Source organism: Dermochelys coriacea, chromosome 1, assembly GCF_009764565.3.
Source record: "Dermochelys coriacea isolate rDerCor1 chromosome 1, rDerCor1.pri.v4, whole genome shotgun sequence".
In the NCBI taxonomy this organism is placed as follows: domain Eukaryota; kingdom Metazoa; phylum Chordata; order Testudines; family Dermochelyidae; genus Dermochelys; species Dermochelys coriacea.
This window is the reverse complement of record NC_050068.2, coordinates 153,088,405-153,116,279: the sequence shown is the minus strand read 5'-3', so window position 1 is coordinate 153,116,279 and position 27,875 is coordinate 153,088,405. Positions and strand designations below refer to the sequence as shown.

Below are 27,875 nucleotides of genomic sequence, written 5' to 3'. Positions count from 1 at the left end.
GTGAAAAGTGATATTGACAGTTTATTTGTACCTCCCCTAGTATTAAACAGTAACTATTTTATTGTTAGAAGCAGAAAAGTTATTTTTTAATTTGATAAAAATATGTTTTAGTCTTAATTTAAAAGCAGTGAGAAAAGGTAAATTCATTTTAACTTGTACAGTTATAAATGTAGCATTTAAAATAATGTTAAATATAAAAAGGTGTTTTTAATTTATAAGTGGAGGAGGGTCGCACTCAGAAGCTTGTTGTCTGAAAGGGGTTGCTGATACAAAAAGTCTGAGAACCTCTGTAAAATGCAGAAAGGAAAGGAGGACTTGTGGTCTTTAAGGTGCCACAAGTCCTCCTTTTCTTTTTGCAGATACAGACTAACACGGCTACTACTCTGAAACCTGTAAAATGCAGAGTAACTCAGCAGCATTACCCAACACTTAAAAGGGGTCCTCAGTGAAACTGACAAATACTTGTAAGCCAGAGACCCTGGTATGTCTATGCTGTATTTCTTTATTTAAAAAAAATACCCAAACAACTCATGGAAGCAAATCTTAGAGCCCAGGTTAGCTGACATGGGATTGTGCTTTGGGCCTAAATATAGCAGTGTAGATGGTTGGGTTTGGGGAGGAGACTGAGCTCTGAAACCCAGCAGGAATGTCTACTCTATTTTTAACCCAAATGCACAAGCCTGAGTCAGTTGGCCTGGGCTCTGGAACTTGCTATGGTGGGGCTTTTTTTTTTTTTTTCAGCATAGACCTACCTGAGTGTGAAAATGTCATTGCAGTCTCTCTGGTAGCAGATTCTTACATTTGCATACAGGTATGTCACAGCAGAGCAGTTTCCTCTCTTCCCTGTATTCTCAATAGATTAATACAACTATCTGAAGTCTGCAAACAGACATTGGTTCCAGAGCTCAGTGTGATTAAATCTGCACTGACTTGCATTCTGTGCAGCTCCATTGACTTTACTATGGTTGCACACAGGTGGTGAAGTAGCACAGAATGTGCCCCCTCCTGCTCCCAAAGCAACTAGACTTGTCTTAGAACAAACAGGAAACCTTTTCAGCCTCCAGGAAAAAATGAGCATGTTTCTGAACTTCAGCTCTCGTAAAGTCCAGGGACTGTCTACGGCACCTCTGAATGACAGATGCTCTGTCTTTATTGTAGCTTGGACCTCAAGAGTGTGGCAGTTGTAGACAAGTGCCCAAGGTGGGAAAGGGGGCTGTGAGCCTTTCCTCTTGTGCAGAAACCCAGTGCTTTGTTCTGCACAAACACATTGTGATGGGGATCACAGCATCCTCTCTAGCACTCTATGCCCCTAAGGGGAAGTGGCTGTATGGAGTGGGAGCATGTCTCCCTCCCTACCGTGCAGTGTTTTAGCTGACAGTCTAAGGCCAGAGCTGGGGGAGTGTATGATGTGACCACCTCCAAAAGGGGCTGTAAGAACTTCCCCTAAGGCTGCTCTCCTAGAAAGCCTCTGACCACTGCTGCTGGTGTGCTGCAACTTTGTGCTCCCCTCGTCTGCTCCTGTACTGTGTCCTGGAAACCGACTTTTTTCTCAAAATGAGCTAAACTGTATCAAATCTGAGAACTTTGCCCACACTACAGATGACCCATTTTGGATGGCAGGTGCTTGTTCAGCATAAGCATGAAGGAATATTTCCTGATTACTGGCTGCTAAAATACAAGATAGAGTATTGCAAACTCAAACAGAGTTTGTGAGGGGTGGCTGCTTGCCAGGCTGTGACTTCCCTGTGCCTAGAAATCCCCACCTCCTGCAGCAGCACCAGTCAATGTCACTCCCCTGTGGTGATGCAGTGATGGTGCCATGGAAAAAACACCAAGAGAAAACATTTTTTTTTTCCTTATTCAGTAACTCCTCACTTAACATCCTCCCGCTTAACATTTCAAAGTTATGTTGCTGCTCAATTAGAGACATGCTCGTTTAAAGTTGTGCAATGCTCCCTTACAACGTCATTTGGCTGCCTGCTCTGTCCACTGCATGTAAGATTTTGTGGAAGAGCAGCAACTTTACAAGGGAGCATTGCACAAGTTCCTCTTCTCCGCCTCCTCCCCCTCACTCCCAGCCCTTCCCAGGATTTCTCGTGAGACCATTAGGATAGACAATCCATTCTGCATCTCCTTTCACCCTTCACTTTTCCTGTTCAGACAGCCTGCTCTGCAGACTGTTGTAGTGTCATCCTGGGTAGCCTTAAGTAAAAGGGCAGTTTTATCCATTGATCACCAGTAGGAAGTCATTGGGCATGCAGCTAAGAGTCTCATATTCTGGGCAGAGAGTGCGGACAGACACCATTTGTCTTGGTTGCTGAAAGGACTCAAACACAAGCAAAAAACTCTCCGAAGACAACTCAAAAGGAAATCAGGGAATGGTGTGCTTCTCCTAACACATGTCCCCACTGCAAAGATGATCACAAGCATAATCAAAGCCAATGAATTGTTTGTAGAATAGTAAATATATCTGTTAAAAAGATGGACATTATGCCCGTATATGTATTGATTAGGAAGCAGAGTTTATATTTTAGCACTACCTGTCATTGGTTATTTATCACATTTTTTTCATTGCTCTTTGCAGCTGATCAGGACAACCTAGCTACAGCTTCCTTGTAAATATCAATCCTTCTGCCTGAGATGACTTGAATTCAAAGCCTTAAATGTGCACTGTAACACAGAGAAAAATATCCTCATTTTGGTACGCATAGATTTCTGCATGTAACTGATTTTGACATTAAATTTCATCACACTGTTATGAAAATGCCCTTATTTTATAACAGCCACACATACTATAGCAGAGATGTGCAAAATCAAAACCTTGAATGCAAATTTTTTTTAAATGGGGAGTGGATTCAAATTTGATTAGCTTGATCTGAAGCTATCCCTCTTATGCCATCCCTTTGAACCCAAAAGAGCCTGGTTTCCAGCTCTGGTTTAGATAACTATAACTACTCAGAAGTTTTGGCTAAGTTAAATAGTGGTTCTCAACCAGAGGTAAGTGTACTCATGGGGGTACTCAGAAGTCTTCCAGGGGGTACATCAGCTCATCTAGATATTCAACAGGCTACATAAAAAGCATTAGTGAAGGCAGTACAGACTAAAATTTCATACAGACAATGACTTGTTTATACTGCTCTATATATATACACTGAAAAGTAAGTACAATATTTATATTCAAACTGATTTATTTTATAATAATATGGTAAAAATGAGAAAGAGTGTGCTGTGACACTTTTATGTCTGATTTTGTAAGCAAGTAGTTTAAGTGAGGTGAAACTTGGGGTACGCAAAACAAATCAGGCTCCTGAAAGGGCTACAGTAGTCCGGGAAGGTTGAGAGCCACTAAGTTAGAACACCCACATGTGAAAGGGCAGAAAGGAAAATAGTGCAGCAGGTTGTCGATCCAATGGCATGTGAATCTTATGAGATGTTCTGTCCTGTCTAGGTACTCATATGGCCCTCATCACCGTAGTATCTGAGAACCTCACAATCATTAATAGATTTCCGCCTTTTAATACCTTTTGAGGTAGGAAAATATTCCTATTTTATTTTGGTACAGGGTAGGTTCAGTGATTTGCCTAAGGTCACACAGGAACTTTATGGCTGACTCATAACCTGAATCCAGGTCTTCTACATCTATGTCCAATGCTCTATTAACTAGGCCATCCTTCTGATGAGAACAATCTTCTGACTTTGATGAGCTTTGTGTGACTTCTCTGCTACAATCACATTCCAGTACATAAGGGGGAGCCATACCTAATGATTTCCTCACACTTTCACATGATGGTTTTCTTAGACCTAGAGAAGAAGGAAATTGAGTTAAGAAGAACACGGCGGGGATAGTGGTGGGGGTATATGTACAGAGAGATTATTTAATTCCAATAGGAGAGATGCTGATCAAGAACAGCAATGTTTTATGCACTCTATCTAAGATTGGTTTCAGAGTAGCAGCCGTGTTAGTCTGTATCTGCAAAAAGAAAAGGAGGACTTGTGGCACCTTAGAGACTAACAAATTTATTTGAGCATAAACTTTTGTGAGCTATAGCTCACTTCATCGGATGTAGCTCACGAAAGTTCTGCTCAAATAAATTTGTTAGTCTCTAAAGTGCCACAAGTACTGCTTTTCTATCTAAGATTGTGTTAAGTATCAGTGGCTTTAGTGTAAATTATCCAGCAGCCAGCTTGGAGCCCTGCAGTGTCCTACCTGAGTCTTGGGAACCAGGCTATCAAGGTAAGTCCCATACCAGTCTTTTTGCAATGGAAATGTATTAGTTTTTTTGTTTGGTTGTTTTTTTTTTTGAGAGAGAGAGAGAGAGAGATTAGAAACTGTTGGAATTCCCTTATGCTCAGTTGTGAGCTCCCCTGCTTCCTTTTGATGCTAGCCACAGTGTTGGGAGCACTCACTAACAGTCCTCTGTATGTATACATTGGAGCTGAAGATATAATTTCCAGCTTGAGCAGACATACCCACGCTAGCTCTGAGCTATAATAGAAGTGTGGCTAGGGCAGTATGAGCACCGGAGGAGCTAGCCATCATGAGTATGTGACGAGGATTTCAGGCAGTGAAGAATGGTTAACCTTGTGTGCTACTTGTAGCTTTGAAATTTATTTTTCCCTAGCTGGCAATGAGTTTTTTGTTACTTGAGTTGTTAAATAAGTAACAACTCCTCCCTATCCTCGTCCTTTGGTGCTCACCCTTCTCTTTCTGTTGCTGCAGGTTTTTTCCCCTCTTGCATATCTTCCTGGCTTGCCAAGATCCTCAGGTTTTTGGAAAGGCTGAATCCTATTTGGATGTTATCCATTACAGGGCTGCATAACTTGCCAAATCTGTCTGAATCACATAGAAATCTTAGGGCTAAATTCTGATGTGACTGGGAGCAGAATTTGGCCCCTAGTTAAATGATCGTAGGTAAGAAGGATCCTGAGCCCTCTGTGGCCTGAAGATTACAAATTCAGAGTCTTTTCCTTTGCATACGTCTCCCAGAAGGCAGGACTGATGTCTGCACTCCCGGGTAACCTAGAATGCAAGTAGAGGAATTTAGATCTGTAATTGGCTCCCTCTTGGGGCTTGGCAGGCTCCTCTGCTGGCTGCTTGGAACAGTGAGATTGTCTGCGGAGGCTGTGTGTTAAAAGGCTAATTCTCTCCTTTTCAAACCTGTCAGTTCCTCATGAGATCAGTGTAAAAGGAGTTTCAACATTAAAAGAAGTGTTGTTTTCCCATGCCTGTTTTTCTGGATATGGAAATTTCCTCCAGTCAGCCCACATGCTAGTGAGCAAAGAACATTTTCCTGTGGTGTTTCCTTTGTGAATCAAGAATTAAATCCATGGCCCTATCTGCCAAAAAGAAAACTGGGCTCTTTAAGGATTGTGTATTTTTCTTTTAATACTTACTGTTGTATCAAAGTGTGTGTGTCCATATATGTGTTTTGAAGAGGAAACTAAAACATAAACTGAGGAAGAAAGGCACAAATTCACAGTAGTTTGTGTGATGTGTTATGTTTCACCTACCATCCCCTGTTTATACAGCCAGGCTTTAGTTCTCTTCTTGTATCAAAACATAAGAGTACTTTAATTTCTTTGTTACAGATAAATGATTATTTTAGATATCTCTAAGCTCATGGATTTTCACAAATTTCATGAAATATAATTTTCTCTATGCATTTCTTGATCCAAAAGCTGTTTCCTACTGTACTCCTGAGCTCTAGGTCCTAAAAGAAAGCTGCATATATTGAAATCAAAGGTTCATGAGATGAATTTTGCTACAAATGCTGCATCTATAGATGCATGGTTTTCATAACCAGTCATATGGTTTTGCTTTGATCATTTCTACAACTATATGTTGTTTAAGTATGTAGTTTCTGAGCCAGGATGGGATAGATTTCTGAAGTTCATTAAGGTGAATTGGAAAAGCCAAACTATCTGGCTGAAAAGTAATCTTTTCAACCAACAACAGCAAACTTGTAAATATTTCTGAATGCATCCGATGAAGTGAGCTGTAGCTCACGAAAGCTTATAGTCAAATACATTTGTAAGTCTCTAAGGTGCCACAAGTCCTCCTTTTCTTTTTAAAAAAATGTCAGTTAGGGATACAGCCAGTGAATATTGATGTTGCATTTACAGAGCTTGTGACTTGTGCTGGCTTCTCTCTCAGGCATAGAAGATCCTTAAAATACATATTCTCAGATTAAACCCTCTAGAGCTTTTTTTCAAAAAATTGTCTTCAGAGTGTGTGGGGTTTTTTGTTTTTTTTTTGTTTTTTTTGGATATATATATAGATAAAGAGAGGTGAAAGTCAAGGAGACAGATTTTGGTTTCTATTTAGTTGAGGAAAGCCACCGAATTTTTGTAATATAGAAGCTGTTTTAATTTTATCCCTACGCATTCTCCTCCAAAACAGTGTAGCTATAGACAAAGGACCATGTTGCTTAGCAACCAGAGTAAAGCTAATCAACATAGCTGTGGATTTGACCAAAAAATAACTTATCCTGGAATTTTAAGTGGATCATTCCTCCCGCCTTCCCCCCCCCAATATTTCAAATTAATATTACCCACTGGTACCCATGATTTAATCCTGGTAGGCCAAATCCAACTCTGGTGTTACTCCATTGGCTTCAATAAAGTTATACAAGGGATGAATTTGGCCCCTTCGCTAAATAGACTAAATACCTTTCTTAAAACCACTTTTTTCTGCTGTGATTTCAGTGATGCACTTACATATTTGAAAGGCCTCCTACTTTCAGTGACGGGTGATTCTTGTTTCTTTCAGATGATGCATCTCCTGGTCTCACCTCTTTTCCAGCTTGTATGCAGTGTTGTTGTAGCAGTCCCAGAATATTAGAGAGACAAAGTTGTTTACTTAATTCTCAGTCTCCTTGGCCAGATTGAAGGACCCTGCACGTTGTCACTCCAGCTGCTGTGTCCTCCTGTGAGTGGATCTCTCAGCAGGGTACAGGATGTTCTCTGAGGCCACTGAAGGGGCTCCAGTGCGGAGAGAAGAGACTGAACAAAGTAGAGTGAGCTGCCTCAGAATCCAGTTAGCCAAATAAAAGGCTCAAATGTCTCACAAAACAAAGGCGTTACCAAGTGACATTCACTGCAGTGCAGAGGGCCAACATGAGGCTTATGCACCACGTGAGTCCCACTTACACTGTATTTTGAGGGCTTTAAGTGGAACTGAAGTGGTACATAGGCCTTGTACTGGCCTTTGGCCAAGGGGTAAAACGAATTGTATCAAGAGGAAGAAATATTCAGTACCATGGAAGATATACTCGGTTGGGTTTGGCCTTTTGTTGTGCTGCTTAGCAAAAATCTTGAGGGAGGATTAAAGTATCCTTTTTTCCTCCCCACCCTCTTCCATGCAAGAACCAGGGCAGGATGTTTTGTTGGTGCACATGAGTGTGTCAGTACTATCGCAATCGTACAAACACCATGTACAGAAGGGGCTTGGTGCGAAGGAAGAGGGGAACTGTGAGGTTAAATCAGTGGGAACTAGTGGATGCTCGGCCCTTCTGAAAACAAGGCCACTTATTTAGATGTCCACATATGGATTTAGGCTCTTAAGTTTAGGCTCCCACTTTTGTTGTTGTTTTGAAATCTTGGCCATAATATATAACCCCTCTTCTTCTGGTACACAATGAGGCATAGGATTCTACTTGAGCACACTACAGTGGTAAGAAGTGGGTGGAGAACTGCACTTCTGTAAGTGATTCCTTTCCATCATTTTCTGTGGCAAAATTATTTTAAAACAAGCTCTTTTAATGACGGAATGGGTCTGCACAGACATGAACAACTCTGTAAAGAGAAGGCATTCGCATTAGAAACCTTATAAAGAGATGGCTTCATGGAGGAGCAGCAACTTTCTTAATAGCAGGCAAAAGTGACTTGCTTTAAGATCCAACAGAGTTATGACATCTGTCAGCTTTCTTTTTTTAACTGATTCCCTCTCCCTGCACCCTAAGTTATACCTAATATAAATTAGACCAAGGGTTCTCAAACTCTTCCATTTTATGAAGCGCATCATAATTGAGAGGCTGTCATGTGAACACCTCACACCCCATTCTTGATTGTGTGAGCCCGTTCCCCAGCCACGCACAGTCACACCGTCTACCCTGGTGTTTGTGGTCACATAACATGTCCATCTGGGGCCACTGCAGCCATTGCTGACGTGGAGAAAGTAACATAAAGAACAGATTTCATGGCTTTTTCTCTGTCTTTAGAGTAATATATGATTTGTCATTTGAAAAAAGTTCATCGCACTGGGACAGATCCTCAACTGGTGTAAATTGACAAAGCTCTATTGATTTCATCAACTACTCTGATTTATATCAACTGTGGGTCTGGCCTACAGTTTGTGTCTAAAGATACTCCCTCGTCTAGGACCTGATCCAAACCCTTGGAAATCAATGGCATTCTTCTACTGATTTCAGTGAGCATTGGACCAAGCCCATAGTCTACATAGATATATTTAAAAAATCACTGTGAATTGGGCCTTCTTTTGATCTCACTTTCACCAGTTTTATTCTTGTCTATCTCCATTGGCATCAGCAGATTTACAGTGGTGTAAGAGGGAGAAGAATCAGGCCCATTAAGTGCATTGCAGACAGAGCAAAGCATGTCATGAAGCAATTCACGAACAAATATATGCAGGCGTATTTGAGGAGGTTGGGGGCGTGAGAAGGTGGGATCAGGTGTGAGCATGTACAAGAGCTGCAGCTACGTGGAGAGGGAACGTGAACAGTGGTACGCATGTGTCACCCTCATCCTCTCCTAGGCTTGTGCCAGTTCTCCATAGTATGGCTTCCCCTTTGCAAGTGACAGTGTCATTCAAACATGCTTTTAGTATTGTCTTCATGATGAGGCAGCTCTCATTTTGATGAGGGTGCAGGATGGCACTGGTGAAAGATAAGCATGTGTAATTGTTTTTGTCTCTCTCATTCTCTTTAGATGCCAAATTAGGAAAGCTATTACTTTTTATTGCTCCCTCTGTCTCTTTTTTGGCAAGACAAGAGCAAGGGCAGCAGCATGCTCCAATCATCTGATCACAGATTTTCCTGCACACCAGTGACAGCAGTTAGCATGTACACCAGGCATCCTTCAGTTCCCTGAGACAGGGTCTCAATATGTTAGCTGGACAGAGTGGGTTGTTTTCCTTTGTAATTCTTTGAAACAAAATTTAGAGCTGGTGAAAGGTTCTGGATTAATAAACCTGGAGCCTGAAGTCCTTCCTCTCCCCCACAGAATAGCTATGGCATGGGTAGTAGCTGTACAAGCTTCCTCACACGGCTGGGCCAATGTGCTTCAATCCTGTTCTGGAAGAGCCACCTATACAGATGGGACGGTGAGCCCACCCACTCCTGGGCCTCGCTGCTGAGATTTCCAGTGCTGGTAGGATGTTTGGTGGTGTGTACTCTCATCCACTTGGAACTGAACTTTGGCAACCAACTGATTTCACATTGGCCACCAGACAGTAACAGGTTGTGGTCACTATCTATCTAGCTGGACTTGAATGAGTGACCTACAGGAGAGTCCCTGTACGCCATTACTAATTCCCTTAGTTATCCTCAGCATGTCATTAATCCTTCACCCTCTCTTAGGAATTGGAACACTTCAATATCCACCTACTAGGAGAGTAAAAATTGCTACATGTTGCATGCCCCTTCCCCTCTGTGGGTGAGTGTGATGGGCCATCTGCCCCACACTGGCAGAAAAGGGGTTAAAAGCAGCACTAGGGAGGCTACGCAGGAGGCAGCCAACCAGGGCTGGGCTGGCCCAGCTCAGAAGGTCAGTAGGCTGCAGGTCCCCCCAGAAGGGGTGGGGGGAGACATAGTGTGGCACAGCCAGAGGGCAGTGTCACTGAAGAGGACGCGGTGGTCTTGGGAGTGACGTGGGTCTAGGAACAGAGATGTTAGTGGGTGAGACACCACCAGAAGAGGGTGCAGCACTAATTCCCCGTACAGCTAGCAGGAGGCACCGCAGTGGTGAGTCGCAGCCTGTCACACATGGTGGAGAATGTGGGCACACTGGTCACCCCTGATATAAGGGGAAGATAGAGGACTGTGGGGATGATTGCCTGTCTCAGAGTTGAAAGACTGAGGGACACAGAAGCTGGAGACAATGGAGTCGGGGTGTGCAGAGGCCTTCTTTGCAAAGGGTTCTTGTGGCTTCCCGGACTGGACTCCAAAGTTGGTGCCCCTGCGAAAAGAGGCCGACAAGCAGCAAGGGTGGCATCAGACCCTGCTGCTGCAGATACTCACAACCCAGCAGAGACAATGGGAGGCACAGGAGTACCTGCAGGCCTCAGCGACTAACAGAGCAGCAGCTGTACCTATTCAAGTTGCTGCAAGTGTGGGGTCCATAGAGGCCATGGGGAGAGCAAGAGAGGAAACTCGGCACCAGGGCCGGCAGCTGGGCCAAGTGAATGTTATGCCTGTGGGCAACATGGACACTGGAAGAGAGTGTGCCCTACCGGGATGTGGGGACAGAAGCCTCTCCCAGAGACTGGGAAGGGGCAGGAGCCCAAGAGTCCTCCCTGTGAGGAGAACAGGGAGCAGATGGGCATGTTGGACTCGTGGGCAACAGGGGCACCTGAAGAGGGAGTGCCCTCTTTGTTGCAGGGCTGAAGCTAGCCTAGAGGAAGGGTCTGAGCAAGGGAAGGACGATGGGAGGCCCATGGCCAAGGGGAGGCAAAGGGCTTGCTTCCGGCACCATGAAGTGAGCCATATTAAAAAGGCAATGCCCCCTTTGGAGAAGATGGGATAAAAAGGGGATGCCTGAGAGCCGGGCGGGGTCCGAGACTGCCCAGAGGGATTGGCAGTGACTACTGTGGACCCGGTGAGGAGCCCTCTCTCACACCTAGCAGGGGGTAATAGGAAAGGGATGGATAAGAATCCCCTGATGGACAAGGGAACTCACACAGGAGCAGAACATGACACGATAGGGACTAAGACCCTGGAGGAGTAAGGCAGATGGTGCCTCCTGATGGAGAAACTGAGGCAGGAGAGGGATATCCTGCGGTTGAAGCTGCATGGGAAGCAGGGAAGGTAATTCTCTTTCCCCCGCACCCAGGTGGTTGGTCTTAAGGAGGAGGGTGTATGATGCGGCGCCTACCCCACACTGGCAGAAAAGGGGTTAAATGCAGCCCTAGGGAGGCTGTTCAGGCGGCAGCCAATGACAGAAGGGCTGTTCAGGAGGCAGCCAATCACAGGAATGGCCAGGCTGGCCCATATAAGAAGGGCTGCAGAAAAGAGCAGGAGCTTGAGAGGGGAGGAGGACTGGCTGTCTTGCAGGCAGAGGACAGCAAGCACCCTGGACAGAGCAGTTCTTCAGGCAGAGACCCAGAGAGCTAAAGGCAGCCCCTGGCAGGCTGCAGGGATCTGCAGACTGAGGCCCTGCAAGGGCAAAGAGGGTGCTGGAGCCACGTGGGAAGTGGCTAGACTGTGGACTGCAGTTTGCCACTGAAGGTAGTGGCCAGACAGTAGGCTGCAGGTCCCCCCGGAAGTGGGGGAAACATAGTGTGGTACAGCCAGAGGGTAGTGTCACTGAAGAGAATGCTGTGGTCCTGGGTGTGACGTGGGTCCAGGAACAGAGGTGACAGTGGGCAAGACACCACCAGAAGAGGTGCTCAGTGCTAATTCCCCATACAGCCAGCAGGAGGTGCCGCAGTAGTGAGTCACACCCCATCACTGTGTGTGTCCTCTCTTCAGCCCGCCCAGGTCCTGCTAGGGTGAAAAACCCAGTGTTCTCAACTTCACATTTCTTGAGCTTCTGAAGTATCCGTGCTGTATGTGTGGTCCCAAGGAAACAATATTTAACATTTGTAAAATGCTCTTCCCTTTTCACTTAAAAACAGACCAGTTGACTAATGAATTCTCAACATCTCTGGGAGGTAGATAAACATTATCTCCATTCTACACATGGGGAAACTAAGGCAGAGAGGCAAAGTGACTTGCTCAAGGCCACAGAAGGATTTGGTGTCTCAGCCAAGATTACGGACTCAGGAATTTGTCTCCTAGTCCTGCATTTGGGGAACTAGACCAGGCCTCTTTCAAACAATACTGAAATAAACAAGAACTAAATAACAGTGCCCAAGTTAAATTACATTGTAAAACATGTAAGGAAATGATGCAGCTTTGGTTAGCATAGTGGACTCTCAGTTTGTGGCTGTGATGCTGGCAGACCAGGTACCAGCTCTTGCCCCGGCTGCAGGCATTAGCTAAGAACTAACAAACTCATAGCTGAAGACCAGACCAGTCCACCTGTATGTTAGCTTTGCTCAGAATTGGTATTAGTCATATAAGAATGTATTTAATGTTTAGATTCTATGAAATGCTGTAAATTACTGCTTGCCATAATCTCACTTGTAATGTCTGTATTACACACTCTAAGAAAATACAGTAACTCCTCACTTAACATTATAGTTATGTTCCTGAAAAATGCGACTTTAAGTGAAACGATCTTAAGCAAATCCAATTTCCCCATAAGAATTAAGTAAATAGGGGGGTTAGGTTCCAGGGAAAATTTTTTTTGCCAGAAAAAAGGCATTTATATACATTTTAAATAATTTTAAACAAGCAATTTAATACAGGTATAAGTTTTAAACAATTTTAAAGAAACAATTTAATACTACAATCATCACTGCTGAGTATGAAGCTTGGTTGAGGTGGTGGAGTCAGAGAATGGAAGAGGATGGATTGTCCAGCCGCTCCTCTTGGTGTTCTTGCAAGCACAGGCACTGACTTTGCCCAGGGCAAGGGGCTCAACCCTTGGCTCATCCACTTCACCCCTTTCCCCAAGCCCTCACCCTTGATCCATCTCTTCTTCCCCCCCACCTCCTCCCCCTTTATTTCACACGCTGCGTCCTTGCTCCTCCCCCTTCCCTTCTGAATGCTGCAAGCCAGCTGATTGCCATGGGCAGGAGGCAGGGAAGGTAGGGGGGAGGCATGTCAAGTCCTCACTCCCCCCACCCCCGCATGGGGCAATCAGCTGACTTGTGAGGCAGGAGGGAGGGGTGGGGAGCGAGGACTTGGCACATAGGCTCCTCCTGCCAGGGGCAATCAGCTGGTTTGCATTGTTCAGGAGGCAGGGGAGGAAGGGGGAGCCTGTGCGCCAAGTCCTTGCTCCTCCCTCATAAATGCCGCAAGCCAGCTAATTGCTGTGGGCAGGAGGCAGGGGGGAGAGGAGGAGGAGGAAAACGCTGATCTGCGGGGTCTGCCGGGGGGCGGGAGGCACTATGGGGACGGGGGTGGGGGGCATAGGGAGGCTGCCAGCTGTGGAGAAAGCAGGCAGCCAAACAACGTAAGAGTGGAGCATTGCACGACTTTAAATGAACATGTTCCCTAATTGATCAGCAACGTAACAAAATTAACTGGGACGACTTTCAGTGAGGAGTTACTGTATGCAAGTTTGCTTTATAACTTTGAAAATGTTTGCTCTGAACTTGTGAACCCAGGCACGGGAATCCCCTCCCATCCAGAAGGACTATCAAAATTCAAGTAGGCCATTAAAAGATAAAACCATTGTTAATTGCCCCACTCGTGGAGAAATAGGTGCAGAAAGCCTCATCCCATCACTTGGAATGCTGGAAGAGGGAAATAAAAAGAGGTGACATGAAGATTTTTCATCTCTTTGCTGCTTGAACTTTCATTGGGCCAGAGAAACCAAACTGAACCCATAAATCCCCAGCGATTACCTCCAAGGTCTGCCCTAAAAGACGCTTTGGATTGACAGATCACTACAACTCTATTACTCTTGGGATTTGGATAGCAACTCATTTGTGTGCATATGTTTACTTGCTTTAACCTGTAAATAACTCTCTCCTTTCTTTTTCTTAGTTAATAACCCTTTAGGTAGTTTATTAGAGGATTGGCTACAGATGTTGTCTTTGGGGAAAGATCTAGGATACCAACTGATCTGGGGTAAGTGACTGACTAGTCTCTTGGGACTGGAAGCAACCTGAATATTGTGTGATTTTTTATTTATTTATTTTTGGTGGTATGTGACCATTTATCACTAAGTCCAGTTTGTCTGGGAGGCAAGATAGACTGGAGCGTTTAAGAGTATGTCTACACAGCAACTAGACACCCATGGCTGGCCTGCGCTAGCCAACTCATGCTTGGGCTATGGGGCTGTTTCATTCCTGTGTAGACTCCAAGCCTGGCAGTCTAGTTGCTGTGTAAACATACCCTTAGAGAACTGTCTTTGACTCCATGGTAAGATAGGTACAGTGATCCAAGAGTTCATAAGATGGCTTGGTGAAATCTAGTTATAGAACACACCACCAGTTTGAGGTATCTGAGTGGTTTCTGACAGTCTGCCCTGAGGTAGGCACTCATGGTCGCGTGGTGAGCTACTCCAGACAGCGTGACAGTGATAAGTGTTGTAGATAATTTCATCACTCTCAGAAAGGCTGCATTAAGTCAGCCACTATGAATTGTATGAGGTTATACATACGGGAGAGACAGGTAATGCATTTCCTGCAAGAGAACAGCTGCATGATGTGAATATACTTCATCTGCCAGCTAGGAGTGTAAGTATATCTCCTCCATGTTTTCCCACCATTCTCCTCAGGAGGAGGTGGGAGCTGCTGTTTTGTAGGGCCTGTTATACTTTTTCAGGTGCTGTGCTCATCCTATATAAACCAATTTAGTTGCAGAAATTAACCTAAATAGCTAACTTTCTTGCCACAATATTTGATAAGGAGCCAGATTCCGATTGCAGTTACACCCATGTAATCTAGAGTGATTCTGTTGACTTTGGTGGAGTTGCTCCAGATCTTTGCCATTGCAGCTGAGGAAAGAATCGGCCTCAAGAATCTGCCTATAGAAAGGGAGAGGAAAATGAGAGCATCTGTGCCCCGTTCAGCAAGGATACTCTGCTGTGCTGCCAGCCAGCACTATTGAAAGCGCTGCTGTAGGGAAACCTGCAACAGTGCTTCAGTCTTACTATTAATGAGTATTCCGACCCTTACTAAGTGGAGGAGTTGGGGACTGTGGAATCAACAATGCCCCTCAAAACCCAGCCTATATTATCTAGTTTTTTTTTTTAATATTGTACCAACAATTGGACAAGAGTGCCCTTAATTTTAGTTCTGTATTCAGGCATATTATTCCAACCATTTTGAGAGAAAAGGACAAGCAAGGACAGTCCTTCAGTCCAAACTACATGAGGTTTATTTAAAAATGCAAGGAAGGGGAGAGGGTTTTAATTTGAATTATGTAGGTGCCCACAAGCATGGCAATAATTAAAGGTCTGCCAGCATTTCTATTATATATTCTCTTTTTGTGCATTTTAATATTTCAGCTGCTTCAGATCGCATCAGGCTGATGCTTGACAAACATGTTTTCACTCTGGATGCAAATCAAAACCTCATAAACACAAGCCTCAACATGGTGTTTACTTGAAAGTGCAGGATCTTGTTGTCTAAATACAGGAAAGGCTAGTGCATCAACATATATTGTACAACCTTGTGTAACACTCCCAGAGACAGAGAGGGGAAAAAAGATCCTTCTTAGTCTGGTCTGGATTGAGGCATAGATCCATAGAATCTTTGTCCCCTCCCAAAAATCTTCATGTGCCCTCCCCCAGCAGACTTGGTGTACTCTACATGCCAGCTGAGTCACTCCCAAGCTCCTCTGTCCTACCCCTGCTCCGACCATGTTGTGGGGTGATCTGTAGGGCTTAGGAAGCACTGTGGACTGAGGGTGCCCTTCCCCCCTCTCTGGGTCCTCTGGCAGCAGGTAACTGACAGGAAGCAATTGACTGGGCTTCATGCAACCCATTAACTTGTTGCTATATTGGTGCCACCACCTCAGGCCACGGGGCCAAGTTTTCTGCCTTAATCCTCTGTGCTTCTAGCACACTGTTTCTATGGGAGACCTGGGATATTTATCATTCTTCACCTCAAGACTGTAGGTTTATTTTGAGCAAGGACACGAAACAATGAACAAAGCATGAATTTACAGTAGCCTTGTAAATATGTAAAAGATAGTTGAATAGTAAACAATGTGTAATAGCTTGCAGCTGTGGCCTAATGCATAGTGCACTGCATGAAAGCTCATGGTCTAGTTAGGAATTGTCTACAAAAATAAGTAGATCAGTCATAAAGTGAGTGATATGATGTATCAATCAATAGTATTCAGTGTAAGTGTCTCTATAGACTGATTTATGAAGCTATATGTTGGGTGTGTGGTATACCCTTTACCAATATTGCCAACCCCAAATGTTCAAAAATCAGGGGATTATGTAAAAATGATAGATGTGGCATTCTTTTTATTTGCTTTCTGAGCCTTTAGGGTGTATTGGGGTCACATTTTGAAGCTCTCCCCATAGCCATGAGGACTAGAAACTTATTTTCTTTAAGAACGAAGGCTGAAAGCACTTCCACTTGACTCCAGGAGCTGGGGCTTTAAGGAAAACAATTATCATGAGACTCATGACAAAACCATGAGAGTTGCTAAAACTGCTTTACCCACTCTCCGTGCTTGATCTTGATCAGCTCAAGTATAGTTCGATTGTATGCTAATAATGAGACCTCAGTGATGAATTCAAAGTAGAGCTGAGTTCTTGGGAACCAATTGGATAAGGTCTTGAAGGCTACCCCAACAAAGATCTCCTCAAGAAATCTGTCCAGGAGTAGTGTTGGCACAGAACCAGGGTGGATGAAACCTTTGCACATCAAAATGATCTTGATAAATTAGAAAACTGGTCTGACATCAATAAGATGAAATTCAGTAAAGACCAGTGCAAAGGACTGCTCTAAAGAAGGACAAATCAAATGCACAAATACAAAATAAGAAATAACTGGTTACACAGAGTACTCCTGAAAAGGATCTGGGGATTCTAATGGATCACAAACTGAATAGGAGTCAAAACCAGGGGTGAAAGTAAGTTAGAGGACATACTGGTATGCCGGAGTCCTGAGCAGGGGGCATGGCCTCAACCAGAAGGGGCGTGGCCTTAACCAGAAGATGCGGGGCCTTAAATCCCTGGGCCGTTTAAATCTTGATTTAAAGGGCCAGGGCTCCAGCTGCGGTAGTGGCGGTTGGGAGCCCGAGGCCCTTTAAATCACCCCTGAGCTACCAGCTGCAGAGGCAGCTGGGAACCCCGGGGCCTGGGGGCGATTTAAAGGGCCCAGGGCTCCAGCTGCCACTACCACAGCAGAGCTCCGGGCCCTTTAAATCACCGAGGAGACCTGGGGGCTCCCGGCTGCCACAGCTACCCCGGGGCTCTAGCAGAGCTTTAAAGGGCCTGGGGCTCTGCTGTGGTAGTAGCTGCCAGAGCCCCAAGCCCTTTAAATCCCCACCTGAGCCCTGCTGCCTGAGCCCTGGGGTAGTGGCGGCTGGGCTCCATGGGGGATTTAAAGGGCCCCAGGGCTCCAGCTGCCACTACCATCCCGGCCCTTTAAATTCACTCCGGAGCCCCTCTGGTCAACACTCTGATATTGTGAAAAAGGGAAATGTAATTCTGGGATGTATTAACAGGAGTTTAATATATCTGACATGGGAGGTGATCATTGCACTCTACTCTTCATTGGTGTGGCCTTATCTGGAGTATTGTGTACAGTTTTGAGAACCACACTTTAAGAAAAATGTGACAAATTAGAGAGAGTCCAGAGAGAGCATAAAAATAAGAGATTTAGTAAACCACTGAGGAAAAGTTGAAAGAATCAGGCATATTTAGTCAAGAAAAGACTGAAGAGGGACACAATGACCAAATATGTAAAAGATTGTTATAAATAGAGTACCGGTGATCAATTGTTCCCCATGTCCATTGAGTAGGACAGGAAGTTACTGGCTTAATTTGCAGTAAGAGAGATTAATTGGATATTGGATGGGGGGGAAGTCACTAAGTATAGTTAAGCACTGGAACAGGTTACCTAGAAGGTTGTTGAATCCCTGTCGCTGGAGGCGTGTAAGAACAAACCTCTGTCAGTGATGGTCTAAATACACTTAATCCTGTGTGTGGGGATGGACTCACTAGATGACCTCTTGAGGCGCCTTCTAGCCCTACATTTCTGAGTCTATCATAGTTTACAACATGCAGAAAAAGAACCCAGGCACTTACTTTGTTTTTATTTTAGAAAGCAAAACAAAACATGGGACTAACGAGACATGTGCCTGTCATCATCCTGAGAACTTTGCTTGTATGTTGTATCCCGTTCTCAGTCCTTCATCCGTTTTTCCTTTCAGATTGTAATCTCTTCAAGACAGGGACTGTCTCTGACTGGGTGTTTGTACAGTGCCTATCATAATGGACCCTTGAGCCTGAATCAGGCCTTTCAGTGCTACCACAATACAGATGATGATGATGATTTAGGCTGAGCTGGTCACTGTCTTCAGACTTGGTGAATTCCAGTGCTTCTTGGAGATCAGAGGTGGGATAATACATTCTGGGGCCCTGTGAGCATTGAAGAGTTGAGCACAGTAGATGGCTGGAGGCCAGCAGAGAGAGCCATATCTCAAATGTCCAAGGAAATGTAAGCAAAGGTAAAGGGCTGACTATTTTAAAGGAGTTAGGGTTTAGGGGTCCTGTTGGGATCTAGGGGAGAGAGTGGAACATCAGATGAAGGATTTGATTGGATAGATGCAAAGAGGGACTGAGAGAAAGTTAATAAGTGAGCCTTGAACGGATTCAGAAAAATATCTTGAGGCTAGCTTCTGTACCAATTTACCCTACTTCATGCAAATCTACTGGGGATGTGCACTGTGAAAATCTGTGTAGAATCTGACTCCCAAACTTTCAGTTGATTATTCAAACCAAACCTCCAAATCTCTTTGAGATTTTGCAATCTATATTTTCAGTCTATTTATCAAAGTGCACTTCCTGTTTAAAGGCAAGTGAAATATTCTTCATAAATTTTGAGTGGAAAAAAAGTAATTTGTAGCCCAGAGCACAGAAGCTGATAGAAAAGAGGGATTGGAGTTGCTTGAAGAATTAACTAGGGATTGGTGAAGCACAAAGGAGTTTAGAAGAGATTGGAGCAGCACAGGGAGTTGACAGGATTGGAGTAGCCTGAGGGAGCAGAGACAATAAGATCGGAGTGACAATGACAATTGTATGGATTCTGTAGCTGGAGGATTGTAGTCAGGGAAGGAAATTTGGGGAGGGGGGAACAAATTCATGGTACTTTTCTCACAAAACAAGCCTAATATTTCCTTTCTGACACAACCATTATTTAAGATAATATGATTTCTGTGGCCATTGATTGACTAACTCAGGGTGCTACATCAGGAAAGAAGAACAGTATGGGCATGAAAGGATTAACTATAAAAAATACTTCACAAACTTTTGAAACAACTTTATTTTAAACAGATCTGTGCTGGTCCAAAACTATTGGCTAAATTCATGCGTTAGCTAAGACGTGACTGAAGTAGTAGCAGTTTTGAGCATTGTAGAGTTTTTACTTCCTAAAGAGAGAGATTTTTGTTTTATATTGATTTCTATAATTATTTTAAATTGTGCTGCCTATTATCAGTTGCTGTGCTGTGTCATCTGCCCTACTGTTTCCTGTCAACACAGAATGGCTGATATTACACTTAGTTGGAATGCAGAGGTAAACCTTACCAGATGCAGAGTTCAGTGGTAGCAGTTACTGAGACAGAGTAGGAGAGGAATCCGATCAAATAATGTCTTATATTTATGTAGTGTCCTTCATCCAGAGAATCCAAAACACGTTGTAAACTGTTTACAGTAATCTTCTGACCACATCACTAAAATACAGCCATCCATCTCTGAGATAGAACACCACAACTGATGAGTAGTATATAGAACACTGAATAACAATTTAGGTCTTCAAGTGAGGAAGGATAGTGTAGCTATTTGACACTATAAGGATTATTTTATATAGACAAAATACAACTATCCAGATTAGAATTTGGCCAGGATACTCTATTTACACTTACAAAAAGTGTCATAGTATCTTTAGTATCACAAAGAGTCAGAACCCCTGGGTTTTTTTTTTTCACTTTTGCTACTTAAAAGCAGTCCAGGCCACAGGTTCTCTGCTGTTTTAGGGTGGCGTTTACTGAATCCGTAATGCCACTTCATCTAGTACCTTGGATTTTCCTTGGAGATCTCCCATCCATGTACTGATGTGGCCTGACCAAGGTCATTGTGTGAGATTGACAAAAATATGCAGCCCCAGCCCTTGGCAAATTTTACCAGAATGTCAGCAGCTCTTTCCACAGCATGAGGCTGGTGCAACAGCTATGTCACCAGTTCTTCAGAAAGGAATCTATTCAAGTCCTGGGAGGGTGGCTCTACTTTCAATGACTGAAACAAATGGGGAGGAAATTACTTAGTACAATCCTTGCAAGAGTGTGGCAAACTCTATAGCTGTATAGGTGGTGCCATCAAGGAAATATGGTCCATGCGTACACAAGTAACACCTGTGAGAGGTGGGAGCAAACTATTGTTGGGTTGGTCTCAAGCAATACTGGCACATTTTGAGCCTTACACAGAGCAGTGAAATATGGCAGAAAAAGAGGGGTCCATGGATGAGGGATGTATTGGGGGGCACAAAAGGGGAATATAGAGGCGGAGAGCAGAGAGAGAAGGAAGGAATCAGGGTGCTAACTATGTTGGGGTTCAGTGTGGGAGGGAAGCGTTGAGAAGGAATTGGAGCATGAGATGGAGAATGTGAGGAGGGTTTAGTGCAAAAAGGAGGGGCTGGGACTCAGAGTAGCACGCATATGAAAGAGGAAATTAGAGTGCTGAGAAGGGATCAAAGCGGCAAGAGGAACAATAATGGATACAATGTTTTGCTAAGAAATAAAAAGGTGGGAGTTTAGATTGACATGCAGATGTCATTTATGGAAAATACAGTTTCCAGGGAATTTCCAGCAACAGTATTAATAAATAATCCTTTTATTATAAGCTTTGCTTTCCAGAACCATTCCTACTCTCACTCTGGCTGTTATCATTTTTAAAGGAACATTGTCATAAGATTCTCATGTACCAGCATTTTTTAATATGTATCCTCCACCCTATTTTTTGTGTGTATGCAAACTGAAATTGATGTCAATGGTAAGGACACCACAGATTTGGGACCAGATTCTCAATTCTTGCACCAATTGCATTCCCCACTCTTTTAGGAGAGGAAGAAGTGTGTTGGGAGCAGGGGACACCAGCAAGCAAGTCTGAGTTCTGCGCTGCCAGCTTCCAACTGGCATGTGGTCCTTTACAATCACTAGTGTAAGTTAGAGCAGCCCCCATACTTGGGCTGGAGCTGGCACAGACCAACCCAGAGAATCAGGGCGCCATAACCAGCTTCTAGACAGCCTCCCACTCTCCAATGCAAAGCAGATATCAAATACAGGAGCGAATCCAGCCTTTTTGTTTTTCTTTGTCATTCCAGTCCTCTTTCAGACTCAACCTCACTTTTATAGACAGCTTCCGTTATCAGAGACAGAATGCAAGTGGAACATTGCATACAATCCTATCGTTGTGAAAACACACACTGTACAGACAGGCAGACACACCAAAACAAAATATTAGTGCAAAATCTGCATCAAAATAACATCAAGGATTTCAGTACTTCAGACTTGGTGAGTTACAAACTTGTGATCACTGTATAACTTTCATTATTTTAATCTAATTACTAAAACCAACAAGAAGGACAGAAAATTAATGGAAAATTGATAGTCCCTTCTGGACAAATCCCACTTTTTTTTTTGTAATCCATGTACAGCACCTAGATGTCTTAGTGATAAATGTTTTAGCAGTGCTTATAGCTTAGATTAATTTGACCCAGGTTGTTTACTATAGAGTGGCTGAATTTTGCAGTTGTGCCTCTGGAATTTGTTAATTGCATGGGTATTCGCCTAGCACAGATCATCCTTTTAAAATGCATTTTGCTTCAACAAAGAGCTATTGGTGTAAATAGAAGTAAAAGTCACAAATAAGATTTTGCATTGTTTGTTGCACAGATTGACTGGAGTTTTTATGTATAGTGACTTGTAAAAATAACAATAGGATTAAGGAGATAAGACCAGGCCATGAATAAAATCACTTTATATATCAGCCAGCACAATCCAAATGTTAGATATGCAAAGAAATGTAGAGATAAGGCTGTCCATTTTGTCCCTAACTCACCCTCTCCGCGCCTAGATATTGTAGCAATACAGTATATAGTAGTGATGGGCACACCACAAAAGATTTGGCTTTGTTCAGAGTAGCATCCAGATTTATATGGACACCCAGACTGTTTGAAATACACTTGCAAACGTGGCTCTAGATCCATTTGTGTCCACAGTTAAGATGGGGTTTGGTGCCCCTTTTCCCCCATTACTCTCTGCTTCTTTCCTCCCGTTGGGCTCAGCAACTGTTCCAGTCCCCTGTTTGAATTATTTCATCCTCAGAAAGGTGCCCCTGCTTCTGTCCAGTATGAGGGCAGGTGGGAAAGGCATAGCAAGGGGACAGCTGAGCAGCAATTCCTCAAAGGGAGAAAAGTTGCTTGACTGAAAATAAACAAAATGGTTTCTTGGTTGCTGCTGGTGGTGCTCCTTTAGGCATGAAGCCTTAAGTGGCCACATGCTTATTTTATGTCTAAGACACCCCCCCTTGGTTCCTCCCATAGGTCTCCGTGACAATCCCCCAGCTCTTTTTCCCAGCATGGGATCTGCTAACAGTCCTTAGTTCCCTGATTGAGGTCTAATTGTGGGTTCAGTCCCCACCTCCAGTAGTAGTTAAATCTTCAGAGGGAAAAGTGGGTTTGCCTCTCTGGCAGTGCAATATCTTTTAGAAAAGGTTTGTGACCCTCCTTCTGCCCTCTCTAGTAGCAAAGTTTTCTTTGAGGGACACTGCTACTATTTACATTTCACGCCACACTGGGGCTGTCATGCTTGGGTCCACCCAGATGCATAGCATGCTGCAAAAGCCATATCCTGAGTGTCATTTGACCAGCACTGTGGTTTCCAAGGCGCACTCTGGGGCACTGCTAAAGGGGAAACCCGTGCCAAATTTGAGACAGAGCAATGGTGGTGCCCAGCAGAGATGGTGCCTTATCCTCAAAAAGAGGAAGAGAGACTTGATTGCCTGGGTGGGATGGAGCTGGGTTTGGAGAGTGGAGTGATTTTAATTTAACTCGTCTGAACCCGAAAAAAGGTAAGTTGACTTCACGAGATGGGCCGTTCTTATTTTGCTCATGGCAGTTCATCCGCCATTCTGACACCCACCCCCACGCTTGGGCTACAAGTTCATGTGAATGGCTAGGACTAAGCAGGATGAAGCTGTGTTAAAGACAGCATGGAAATCTTATTCTTCCTGGTATCTTTGGATTTAAATCTGACCATTATTTTAATGTAGATTTAAAACCATTTGTTGCTTTTCTTCATTTTAGAAAGTGGATTACGGTCAGTATATTGGTTATTTTGCCAGATTGAACAGTCAGTCGCAAACACTGAAACATGCCTGTTAAAAATGTCCAACAGAATATTCTTTATCTGAGATTAAGCTCTACCATCCATGCTTAATTTAGGAGCATTAATGATGTGTGGATTTGACATAAGTTTCTAAGCATGTAATATTTTATTATGTAATAACGTAATTAAAATGTCACTTATCAAGGGGCAAATTTGAATGAAGTTAAAAGCACCTTGATAGTATATTATTTGACCTGTTATGTAAGAGGATTATTTCCCTGTCTGTTACTGACTGAGGTTTTTTTCATAGTACAAAAATGATTGTTGTGCAATTAGCTTTTTCTTTAGAGAAGGGTAGAGCCATATGCTACAGCCTTTTTATTACCACAACGATTCCCTGCTAGCAGAGTTAAACTGAGGATGCCCTCTGGTTTTACACTTTAAGTTCATTATCTCCTTCAACTGCTACAGAATTGGTATATGTTGTTAGTCTGTGGTAAAATGTGTGAAAAGGGGGCCAGGGAGAAGACAACTAAATTACAGTGATATCTGCTGAAGATCATTTGTACAGAACTGCATTCAGTTGGGGCTGAAGGGATTGACTGGTGAGGAAAGGTTAAGAGTTCAGTACGTATAGCTTGGCAAAGCGAAGACTAAAGGGGTGACATGAGACTCATCTACATCAAAGATGTAAACACCAAGGAGGAAGTAGAATTATTTAGCATGGTACAAGGTGTCTTAGCATGATGGGAGGAAACTATGAAAGTTTTATCTTAATATGAAAACCTTCCTAGGAGTGAGATATATAGGGAACTGTGGAATAGGCTTCAGGGGCAGTGGTAGGATTCTTTTCATCAGGCACATTGGGAATGAGGCTGGACACTATTGTTTCAAACTGTGAGGCTCATACTAGGTATTTTCTCAAGCAAATTCCCATTGAAGTCAGTTGGAGATTATCTGAGTAAAACCTGCAAACATTCATCAAGATTGGGCCCATTGTGATTGTAGGTATACTTTTTTTTTTTTTTTTTTTTTTTGCCATCGCACCCATGTTGTACAAGGTGCTTTCTAAAAGGGCTAGTCTCTGTCGCAAGGTGCTCACATTTATAGAGCACTGTATGTTTCTGTGGTGCTTTCAAAGTGGGCTCCTGTGAGGTGCTGAGAACACCCTGAGACAAGAATGGGAGTTCCTTTATCTGTGGTGAGAGAATTGGGACCCAGTGATGGAAAATAATTAGTGAGGGTGTGTGACGGGGTGAACTAGGAAATCGAGGCTCAGGTGATCTTCAGTGGGATTCTGTCTGTTCCTAGAGAAGGGCAACAAAGGTGTGACAAGATTATGATGCTCAATAGACGACTCTGGCAGTGGTGCTATAAGGAGGGCTTTGGGATGTATGGCCACTGGGAGGCATTCATGGACAGAGGACTGTTCTCTTGGGATAGACTCCATCTGAGTAGGGAGGGAAATGGACTTCTAGGATGTAGGCTTGCACAACTGATTAAAAGAGCTTTAAACTAGGAATTTGGGGGGGATGATTGGGAGATGTTCAGGTAACCGCCACATCAGATTTTAACTTTGAGAGGAAAGAAAACGAAGTAAGAAAGGATACAGCCGTAGATAGGAGAATGGACATAAGGAGGAAGGGTAGTGTAGATACAAGTCTAATAGATCATACTGGCACTAGAATGTCCCTGCCTAATCGGGTGAAGAAAGTGAGTGAGGCCAAACAGAAAAAATTAAGATGTTTGTATACCAATGCAAGGAGCCTAGGTAACAAAATGGAGAACTAGAGCTACTGGTGCAGAAAGTGAAACCAGATATTATAGGGATAACAGAAACATGGTGGAATAGTAGTCACGACTGGAGTACAGGTATTGAAGGGTATGTGCTGTTTAGGAAAGACAGAAATAAAGGCAGAGGTGGTGGAGTAGCATTGTATATCAATGATGAGGTAGACTGTAAAGAAATAAAAAGCAATGGAATGGATAAGACAGAGTCTGTCTGGGCAAAAATCACATTGGGGAAGAAAGCGACTAGAGCCTCCCCTGGGATAGTGCTTGGGGTGTGCTATAGACCACCAGGATCTAATTTGGATATGGATAGACCTCTTTAATGTTTTTAATTAAGTAAATACTAATGGGAACTATGTGATCATGGGAGACTTTAACTTCCCGGATATAGACTGGAGGACAAGTGCTAGTAATAATAGTAGGGCTCAGATTTTCCTGGATGCGATAGATGATGGATTTCTTCATCAAGTAGTTGCTGAACCAACAAAAGGGGATGCCATTTTAGATTTGGTTTTGGTGAGCAGTGAGGACCTCATAGAAGAAATGGTTGTAGGGGATAACCTTGGCTCGAGTAATCATGAGCTAATTCAGTTCAAACTGAATGGAAGGATAAACAAAAATAAATCTGCGACTAGGGTTTTTGATTTCAAAAGAGCTAACATTAAAAACATTAAGGAAATTGGTTAGGGAAGTGGATTGGACTGAAGCATTTATGGATCTAAAGGCAGAGAAGGCCTGGGATTACTTCAAGTCAAAGTTGCAGAAGCTATCAGAAGCCTCCCTCCCAAGAAAGGGGAAAAAATTCATAGGCAGGAGTTGTAGACCAAGCTGGATGAGCAAGCATCTCAGAGAGATGATTAAGAAAAAGCAGAAAGCCTACAAGGAGTGGAAGATGGGAGGGGTCAGCAAGGAAAGCTACTTTATTGAGATCAGAACATGTAGAGATAAATTGAGAAAGGCTAAAAGTCATGTAGAGTTGAACCTTGCAAAGGGAATTAAAACCAATAGTAAAAGGTTCTATAGCCATATAAATAAGAAGAAAAAAAGGAAAGAGGTGGGACCGCTAAACACTGAGGATGGAGTGGAGGTTAAGGATAATCTAGGCATGGCCCAATATCTAAACAAATACTTTGCCTCAGTCTTTAATGAGGCTAATGAGGAGCTTAGGGATAATGATAGCATGACAAATGGGAATGAGGATATGGAGGTAGATATTACCATATCTGAAGTAAAAGCCAAACTCTAACAGCTTAATGGGACTAAATTGAGGGGCCTAGATAATCTTCATCCGAGACTATTAAAGGAACTGGCACACGAAATTGCAAACCCATTAGCAAGAATTTTTAATTAATCTGTAAACTCAGGGGTTGTACCGTATGACTGGAGAATTACTAACATAGTTCCTATTTTTAAGAAAGCAAAAAAGAGTGATCCGGGTAACTACAGGCCTGTTAGTTTGACATCTGTAGTATGCAAAGTCTTGGAAAAAGTTTTGAAGGAGAAAGTAGTTAAGGACATTGAGGTCAATAGTAATTGGGACAAAATACAACATGGTTTTACAAAAAGTAGATTGTGCCAAACCAACCCGATCTCCTTCTTTGAGAAGGTAACAGATTTTTTAGACAAAGGAAACGCAGTAGATCTAATTTACCTCGATTTCAGTAAGGCGTTTGATACAGTGCCACATGAGGAATTATTAGTTAAATTGGAAAAGATGGGGATCAATATGAAAATTGAAAGGTGGATAAGGAACTGGTTAAAGGGGAGACTACAGCGGGTCCTACTGAAAGGTGAATGTCAGGCTGGAGGGAGGTTACCAGTGGAGTTCGTCAGGGATTGGTTTTGGGACCAATTTTATTTAATCTTTTTATTACTGACCTCGGCACAAAAAGTGGGAGTGTGCTAATAAACCTACTGACCGCTATTCCTACCTACATGCCTCCAGCTTTCACCCAGATCACACCACATGATCCATTGTCTACAGCCAAGCTCTACGATACAACCACATTTGCTCCAACCCCTCAGACAGGGACAAACACCTACAAGATCTCTATCAATCATTCTTACAACTACAATACTCACCTGCTAAAGTGAAGAAACAGATTGACAGAGCCAGAAGAGTACCCAGAAGTCACCTACTACAGGACAGGCCCAACAAAGAAAATAACAGAACGCCACTAGCCATCACCTTCAGCCCCCAACTAAAACCTCTCCAACGTATCATCAAGGATCTACAACCTATCCTGAAGGACGACCCATCACTCTCACAGATCTTGGGAGACAGGCCAGTCCTTGCTTACTGTCAGCCCCCCAACCTGAAGCAAATACTCACCAGCAACCACACACCCCACAACAGAACCACTAACCCAGGAACCTATCTTTGCAATGAAGCCAGTTGCCAACTCTGTCCACATATCTATTCAGGAGACACCATCATAGGGCCTAATCACATCAGCCACACTATCAGAGGCTTGTTCACCTGCGCATCTACCAATGTGATGTATGCCATCATGTGCCAGCCGTGCCCCTCTGCCATGTACATTGGTCAAACTGGACAGTCTCTACGTAAAAGAATAAATGGACACAAATCAGACGTCAAGAATTATAACATTCAAAAATCAGTCGGAGAACACTTCAATCTCTCTGATCACTCGATTACAGACTTGATAGTGGCTATCCTTCAACAAAAAAACTTCAAAAACAGACTCCAATGAGAGACTGCTG

General features: G+C 43.4%; 1 long non-coding RNA gene across 1 annotated transcript; it reads right to left on the bottom strand.

Annotated features, from left to right (window-relative positions):
• Positions 1–68: 68 nt before the first annotated feature.
• On the bottom strand, positions 69–7,030 carry LOC122458234. Its single transcript, XR_006278158.1, has 2 exons — positions 6,718–7,030; positions 69–3,801 (listed from the first exon to the last, which is right to left on the bottom strand). It is a non-coding gene; the product is annotated as an uncharacterized LOC122458234 (long non-coding RNA).
• Positions 7,031–27,875: the final 20,845 nt, after the last annotated feature.